Source organism: Narcine bancroftii, chromosome 1, assembly GCF_036971445.1.
Source record: "Narcine bancroftii isolate sNarBan1 chromosome 1, sNarBan1.hap1, whole genome shotgun sequence".
NCBI lineage: Eukaryota > Metazoa > Chordata > Chondrichthyes > Torpediniformes > Narcinidae > Narcine > Narcine bancroftii.
The window spans coordinates 417930527-417938770 of NC_091469.1; the positions used below are offsets into that span (position 1 = coordinate 417930527).

The 8244-nt window shown below is 38.6% G+C and overlaps 1 protein-coding gene across 9 annotated transcripts in view; it reads left to right on the forward strand.

Moving 5' to 3' along the window:
• Positions 1-8244, forward strand: part of LOC138751586 (RNA-binding motif, single-stranded-interacting protein 3) — a 1523265-nt gene that overhangs the window by 732940 nt on the left and 782081 nt on the right. The window lies entirely within an intron of this gene.

Genomic DNA, 8244 nt, shown 5'->3' on the forward strand with positions numbered 1-8244 from the left:
GTGTGTGTGTGTGTGTGTGTGTGTGTGTGTGTGTGTGTGTGTGCGCGCACATATAATTATGAACTTATTGAATGATGAATGCCAAGTCAACTACAGAGGACTGTGAATTATGTTCTGTTTTTGCCTCTGCTAAACAGAGTGTCCTGCAGGCAAACTATTAGTCTAAATAGATACTTGAAAGAGGAAGGTCTGTTATTATAGATTGCCTATTTATTGGATTAACACTTTTTAAATGAAGCTAATTGAATCCTTTTAATTGCTCTTTTTTATGAAAGAGTCTGATTTAAAAAAAATACTTGCTGCTTTATTGAAGTATCCCAAATGCTGGTTGATTCCTTGGGTGAAATGTCATTTACCTGTTAGTTGAGCTGCCGAGAAGGCCTACTCGCTTTGCTTTTTTTTGCTACAAATTTGACCGCAGCTGGTGACACTTTGATTTGATTTATAATTTTAATGCATTTACTTCCCTGTTGCCAGTGGCAACTCTTTTAGACAGTACATATTACATACCGCTTTTGGAAAGTAGGTCTGGTTTTACTCATTGTATAATCCAGCTGGTTTTATTTCCTTCACTATTATACAGCATTTTACAAGGTTTTTTTTCCCCTTCAAGGTCGATTTCCAGAGAATGTGATCTCTGCGAGTGTTCAGCCTACACCCTGTTGGCTGCTTTGGGTTGGTGCTGGCTGCTACAGTGCCTGCAGTCCTGTGTATAAAGCATTGACAAAATATAGCTGTAAAATGTGAACTGTTTCAATCTTTATAATTTTTGCATCCATTTTCCTCATTTTTTTTGTCTTTTAAAAATATCTGAGAGCAAAGCAGTCAAAAACATGTTCTACAGACACAAAGTAACTGAGAGTGCATGTTAACAGAGCAGAAGGAAAACATCTGGTTTTTATTAACTGGAAAGCCAGTCATCAGCTCCTGGGCCATTTTAATAATACTAACAGAAGTCCCGGTTCAGCTGCAATTTTAGCAGAGCTTAGTCTGGATATGAGACCCATCTTACCCAGCCATCTTCATGAGGATTGGGGGATTTTTTCTGACCTTAAAGATTTTAAACAGTCTGTTTAAATATAAAAATTTCATACTATTTAATCAACAACAAAGAATAGACTTTGTCTCTCCTGTGATTGTGAAAACCTTCTGTCTGCTGAATTCCAAGTAATTCCTTTTTTAAAAATGTCTTGCAATGGACTATCACACCATTTCTTCTGAACATTTGTTAGGCCTTGATTAGTTTCAGTGGTCTTTCTTTTTAGATATTACTTCAGTTACTGTTAGGAAATATGTAATGTTATTCTTCAGCTCCTTTTGATTGAATACTGCTGACAGGCTAAAAACCTGAGAGAGCAGTTGTACAGCACAGTTTAGACAGGAAGGTTTAAACTGTAAGTAAGTCAGTTTTCAGAGGTCAAGAATGATTTGCCATAAGAACATTGAGAATATACTTTCACATGGATTAAAGGAACGCATCTGAAAATACATCAAATCTGGAGAATGTTGCATTTTAAACATGAATCGTGTATTTGTGCGGCATACTTTAGAAATGTGTTCCAGTGTGTCTGTAAATCATAAAACTATGATTTTGTGATATCAGAAATAATTATTCTCAACAGTTTTCTTGCCTTGTTGTGAAGGATAATCTGAACTTGAAAATGAGCTCCTCATATTAAATGACTGGGAAAATATTCATTGAGCCTATTCCATTTTTTAATTAAACTCATAAAATATGTTTCCACATGCAGGGCACATCACTTATCATTGTGAGATTCAGCCAGTGTATTGTTTCATCATTTATTTATTTCATATAATTTTTATAATACTGAATTTAAAGAGGATTCCTTGACCCTAGTTTCAATGAGCTCCTTTTTAAACTGTGCTTCTGTACACTGTATGTCTGGACAATGGTCTTCCGGTTGTGATTCAGTCCATGTACTGTGGCAAAGCAAAACTAATGATACCTATTGTTTCAAAATGGAATTGAAGTCTCTGAAAATTTTCTCCATTGTGATTTAATATATAGTTATGTTCCATATTCTGCCATTGGCATACTGAAGTTGAAATGATTTTGTCTGCCATTAGTAATACCCATTTAGTAATCCGGTTTTCTCTAGGAGGGCATCCAGCATCAGCCATTTTGCATCATGTATAACATGAAGCAATATTAAAACAGTTGTGGCCTGAACTGTAACAATCTTTCATTAAGGAGAGTTTAGTGTTTTGTCTTGAAATTTTTGTTAAACAGAGAGACATTTTTATCTATTTCAACTTGGGCACATTATTCCAGAAAAAATAATAGTCCGTAACTGCCTTGCAGCTTTTCAGTCTTTGTTAATGTGGTCTTGTTTCAGATATCCTCTAATAAAGCCAAATTTGCAATGCTCTCACTTTACTATTTACATTATCAAAATATATCCACAAGCAAACTAATTACACAACTAAACTGCTATCCAAAAGTAGACATGGCTCCTGATATGGCCTTTAAGTAAAATACTGTATTCCAACGCATTCTTGTGGAGCATTAAACAGCTTCCTCCGTAGTCTCCAGAGTACTGTTTTGGAAAATCTAAATGCAGCCTAAAAAGGAATAGAAGGATAGCAATTGTGTGCTGGTTTGCTAAATAAATAAAATCAGCATGTTTCAAAATGGTTAAGTATTCCAAGTCAATTTTTATTTAAAAAAAACACTGCTGTAAATTGTTTGGTTTGCAAAAGCTGAGGGGTGCCCTTGGTCAATAGTGATGTAGGGATAATTGTCCCAAATTGAGCAGTTTTTTTGTTCTGAATTGCAAGACTTAAAAAGAGAGATTAGTGGACTATCTGGTAGAAGAGTTAGGAAGATGTTTGATACTGATTTTACAATAAAATTCCATATCTTGAGGTGAGATTGAAAGCAGAAATAAAGTTCCCCAAATGCTGAAAATATTGAAGTAAATCTGAAGATGCCAGAAAGGTTTAACTGAAATGACTCAAATCTGTGGAACCGATATTTTGTACTTTAATCAAAGACAAGGTGAGCAATCTGGTCATTAAAACTATGTTCTTGAAAATTTTATACCCTTCCAAACAACCTTGAGCAGCATCTATGAATTTGCTGGCTTTTGGTATGATAATAGTACATCACTATTCCTAGGCTGAATCCCTGACTTGTTCCCCTTTCTCCAAATTTACAAAATATTATCCCTTTGGTCTTGCTCAGTTGACCTTTCTGTTTACTTGCTTCAGTCAGTTTTGACTTGCATTGCCCAGGGAAGCGGTCGTCTGACATTGAAAAGTGAGTGAATCAAAACTCTATGTATTCTGAATGTGAAACAAAGTACTTGTTGCATGGGCATCCTGTCGGTCAGGAAGCTAATGCACAAAATATGTCAGCAAGTATATCACTACTGCCTATGATCTGGTTTGACAACCTAAACTTTTTCAAAGTGTAAATTCACTGAAGACCCCCTATTGTCTGCTCATTTCGCAGTCTGATTACTTTTTTTAATCACATTTTCTGAATCCCCTTCTCTACCATCTGGACTCACAGAAGGATCTTGGAGCAGGGATTCCAAACAGCAGTCAACCTGACAAGCCTCTGTTACCTTGTATTATTCAGATTGTGTTTAGTGCTGTGTGTAGAACTAATGTCAGGTGGAGGGAGCAATTTATCAACGAACACAAATTTCAAACTGTCCTCTCTTGTCATCTGCAGCTTGGAGTGAAACCAGGAGTGGACACGAGATAGGGATGCTCTCAAGCTATGTTCTCATCCTCACATAAACTCATTACTCCAGGACTGATACTTCCAGATTCAAACATTGTACTCATAACTTCTAAACATGAAGGTTAAAAATTGGGAGGTGAAAATATGCAGTATTTTTAGCTAAATTAATTGTAAGGTACAAATCAAAGACAATGTTATTCTCACAATCTCCCATTTTGAAGACGACCTGCTTTGGGTCAGACTGTTTGCCCTTTGTCAATGGTCCTGTTTGAAGTTTGTTTATTGTAAAATATGATGATGACAAAGGGAAGGTTATTTTATTTCAAGTTTTAACACAGTTTGTGAAAATCAATAAACAGCTACAACATGTGAAGGAATTTGTAACACGTGAATTTTGTCTATCTGCAGCAACATTTATGATGGCCAATTACTTAATATACAGGACAACTCCCTTCAATATAACAGCCTTCGACTTGTAACAAGTCACACTGACCAAGATCTTCCAAGGTTTTATTAGATATGAACCAGATTGACACATGATAATCTGCTTAGATTATAAATATTGATATTTCTAGTTTAAGGGGTTGCCCCATACGCTAGTTGGTGGGATAGCCTAAATTATGACATCACTATCCAGTGATGAAAAATTGCCCAGACATGAACACAATCAATGTTGATTTTTCAAAGGAGCGGCTTTTCAGGATTATTTTGTGACAATGTTTTGAAGGTGGGGGTGGGGGGGGGGGCTGTTGTTTACAGAGTACAATAATTTTACAGGAATAGAGCTACAGATCTTTGGTCATTGCATTCAAATAAGACTTGAGACTAGATAGATTGTGGAACTCTGGAATTACTCCAGTAGATTGCAGACAGGTCATGGCTGAGGTTACAGTGGTGACTGCAGAAAAAGGTAAAGTTTAATATTTTGGTATAGGAAGCGGTTTCATTTCATGATGGTGCTCGGCAAACCTATCATTGGGTAACATTTGTACAGATTGACGACTAGTAAGCATTGGATGAAGGGCAGTTTTATAATATTCAAACTTCTCTGTTTTTGTGGCAAACCAACTTTTTGCAGTGCTTTTCTGCAGTCTGAGGTGACGACATTCGTTTTGCAATACTTAACTGTATTCTGAGGATATCAAATGGAAACTTTAATCTTCGCCACAGAACAGATTTGTTATCCATTATAAAACTTGGTTAATCAGATAGGTTCAAAAAATGGTGGGTGCTGCCAAATCCATGCTGCCAAACAACACCATATAAACAAGTAAAGAGAGAACTGCACATCTATCCTAAAACTCACTTGTGGCATTCATGTGATCACAGGGCTTACAAGGCATTTTATGTTCAGCATTATCATCCCAATCCCTCTCCAACGATTGAAAATGTAGCAAAGAGAAATGTCACACACCAAGGAGGCTTTTCTGAATAGCAAGAACATAAAAGTAGACAGTAAAAGCATCAAGCCCAGAGGATTACACTTTAACACATTAATCAAAAATTAATAAGTGCCGAAAAACTGAAATAAAAGCACTGAACAAGGCAACTGATTTCCATTATAAATCCATGCCCTTGTGCGGCTATCTTGATTATACTCCCTCCTACTGTGTTTGCTGCAAGTACTACATTTGATTCTCCATGTTTGTCTATTTCTGTCATATCTACACTCAGGATGAAACTTCCTTTATCCTTCACCATGGCTTCCTTTCTGCCACAATTCACAGAGCCCTCCACTGAATCTTATCTATTTCCAGCGCCTCTGCACATAGCTGATGGCCAGAGAAAAGAATGGGGTCCTCCATAACTCATCTTCCACACATCATCCTCTGTCATCAATTTACAGCTCAGATACAGGCCTTTTGGTGCAACTTGTCCATGTCATAAGCTAGTCCCACTTGCCACTTTGGCACCTGTACTTCTAAACCTCTTCTCTTTGTGAACCTGTCAAAATGTCTCCTAAATATTGCGATCATACCTGCATCTGCCACTTCCTCTGGCTGCTTGTTCACAGCACCCTCTGCAAGAAAAAAAGGTGGTTCCTCTCAGGACCCTTTTTAAACTTTCCCCTCTTAATTTAAATTTACACCCCCGAGTTTCCACTAACCTGAGGAAAAAGATGATGAATATCTTCTCCATGCCCCTCTTTCTTTGAAATGCATCTACAAGGTCCTCCTTCAGCCCCTATCCCAATCTATCCAGATTCACCTTATAACTCAAGCTCACCAGTTCTGTTTACATTCTCATGAATCTTTTATGAATGTTTTCTGGATTAATGATATCTTTTCTATAAGCTGTGCAACTAAAACTGTGCAGTGTCACTAAAATTGTGTACCAATATAACATGACATCCCAGCTACGATACTCAATGCTGTGACTGACAAATGCATTATTCACCACCTGTCACCACTCTATACTTCAACCGGTCAGTCTTTCTGTTCTACAAAAATCTCCTGAGCCTTTCCATTTACTATCCATATCCTTCTGTGTTTTAACCTACTAAAATACTCCTCACACTTGACAAGTTAAATTCTATCTGACAATCCTTTGCTCTCTTTCTCAGTTCATCTGATTTTCTTTCAGATAACCTTCTTCACTGTCCACCATACCAGTAATTTTGGTGTCTGAAAACTTACATTGTCATCCAAATTGTTAATATATTTCTAAGCAATCTTTCAAAGGCCTATTTCAACAGGTGCACTGTGGAAAGTACATTGGCTGGTTGCATTACAGCCTGGTTTGGCAATTCAAGTGCCCAGGAATGCAGAGGCTGCAGAAGGTAGCAAGCATAGCAAGGTCCATTACAGGCTCTGTCCTCCCATCCATTGCAAACATCTATATCAAAATCGGGTTTTATTCTCATGAACAAGCCATGAAATTTGGTGTTTGCAGCAGCATCATGGAGCAAACATTCATATTATAACCATCTTACAACATTACTATAAAAATAACAGTAATGCAGTGTCTTTGGTTCATTGATCAATTAAGAATCTGACGGCAGCAGGGAAGAAGCTATCCTTGTGCCGTTGAATCTTGTCTTTCGGCTCCTGTACCTTTTCCCCGATAGTAGCAGAGTGAAGAGGGCTTGGCCTGGGTGGTGGGGGTCTTTGAGGGTAGAGGCTGCTTTTTTAAGACACTGCCTCATGTAGATGTCATCAATGGAATGAAGGCTGTTGCCTGTAATGTCACAGGCCAGGTTAACAACCCTCTGGGGTTTATTCTTTTTCTGAGAGTTGATGCTTCCATACCAGGCATTGATGCAACCAGCCAGAATGCTCTCCATGGCACATCTGTAGAGGTTTACGAGAGTCTTTGATGACATACTGAACTGCCTCAGACATCTCACAAAGTATAGCTGGTGGTGAACCTTCTTTGTGATTACATCAACGGGAAGCTCCAGGACAGATCCTTGGAGAAGTTGACACTGTAAGGTAAAACATCATGAGATGGGAATGTGTAAGGAGTTACCCTGTACAGGGCTGTAACAAGATGTGAATGCATCCTTGTACTTACAAGATAAGAGAGACATTGATGGATTGAGAGGCAGGAAGCTAGCAGGGAAAGGATAGCAACAGTTTTAGTCATTGGACAAGTAATGATATGATGATGTTCTAAGCATGTATCTAAGGGTATAAAAAATCACCATTTTGCTGATAACGGCAGAATGCATTCTCCGACTAACATGGTTAGTTGCAAGTGTTACAATCCGGTAATAAAGAACAAAGAACCCTGATTTCGACTCAGTCTGGTGTTTGTCTCACTCATTCATGAACAAAGCAGACCTAACAACACCCAGGAATTTAAAGTTTTGAACCCTCTTCACGACTGAGCCCTCCTCTTCCTTTGACTTCCTCCTGAAGTCCCCAATCATCTCCTTGATTTTGCTGGCATTGAGCACGAGATTGTTGTTGTTACACCATTCAACAAACTGATCTCTCTCCTCCTGTACACTTCCTCATTGCCGTCTGTGATTCTGCCAACAACTGTGGTGTAGATGGCATTGGTGTTGTGCGTGCCCACACAGTCGTGGATGTATAGTGAGTAGAGCAATGGGCTAAGCACACATCCTTGTGGTGCGCCTGTGTTGATGATCAGTGAGGAGGAGATGTTGTTTCCTATTCGTACTGACTGTGGTCATCCAATGAGAAAGTCAAGGATCCAGTTGCAGAGTGGGGTACAGAGGCCTAGAGTTTGTAGCTTCTTGACCAGCACTGAGGGAATAATGGTATTGAAAGCTGAGCTGTAGTCTATGAAATGCAGCTGTTTTCAAGTGATCCAGAACTGAGTGGAGAGCAGCGATATTGCATCTGCTGTGGAGCAATTGTGACAATAGGCGAATTGCAGTGGGTCCGGATCTTTACTTAGGTATGTGTTAATTCTGGCCATGACCTGCCTCTCGATGCATTTCATCACAGTTGAAGTTGGTGCTACTGGGTAGTAGAAGAAGGCTGCCAATATCATACAGGATCTCTATCACCTTGGTTACATCGTCTTCTCACTTCTGCCTTCAGGTAGAAGGTACAGAATTCTGA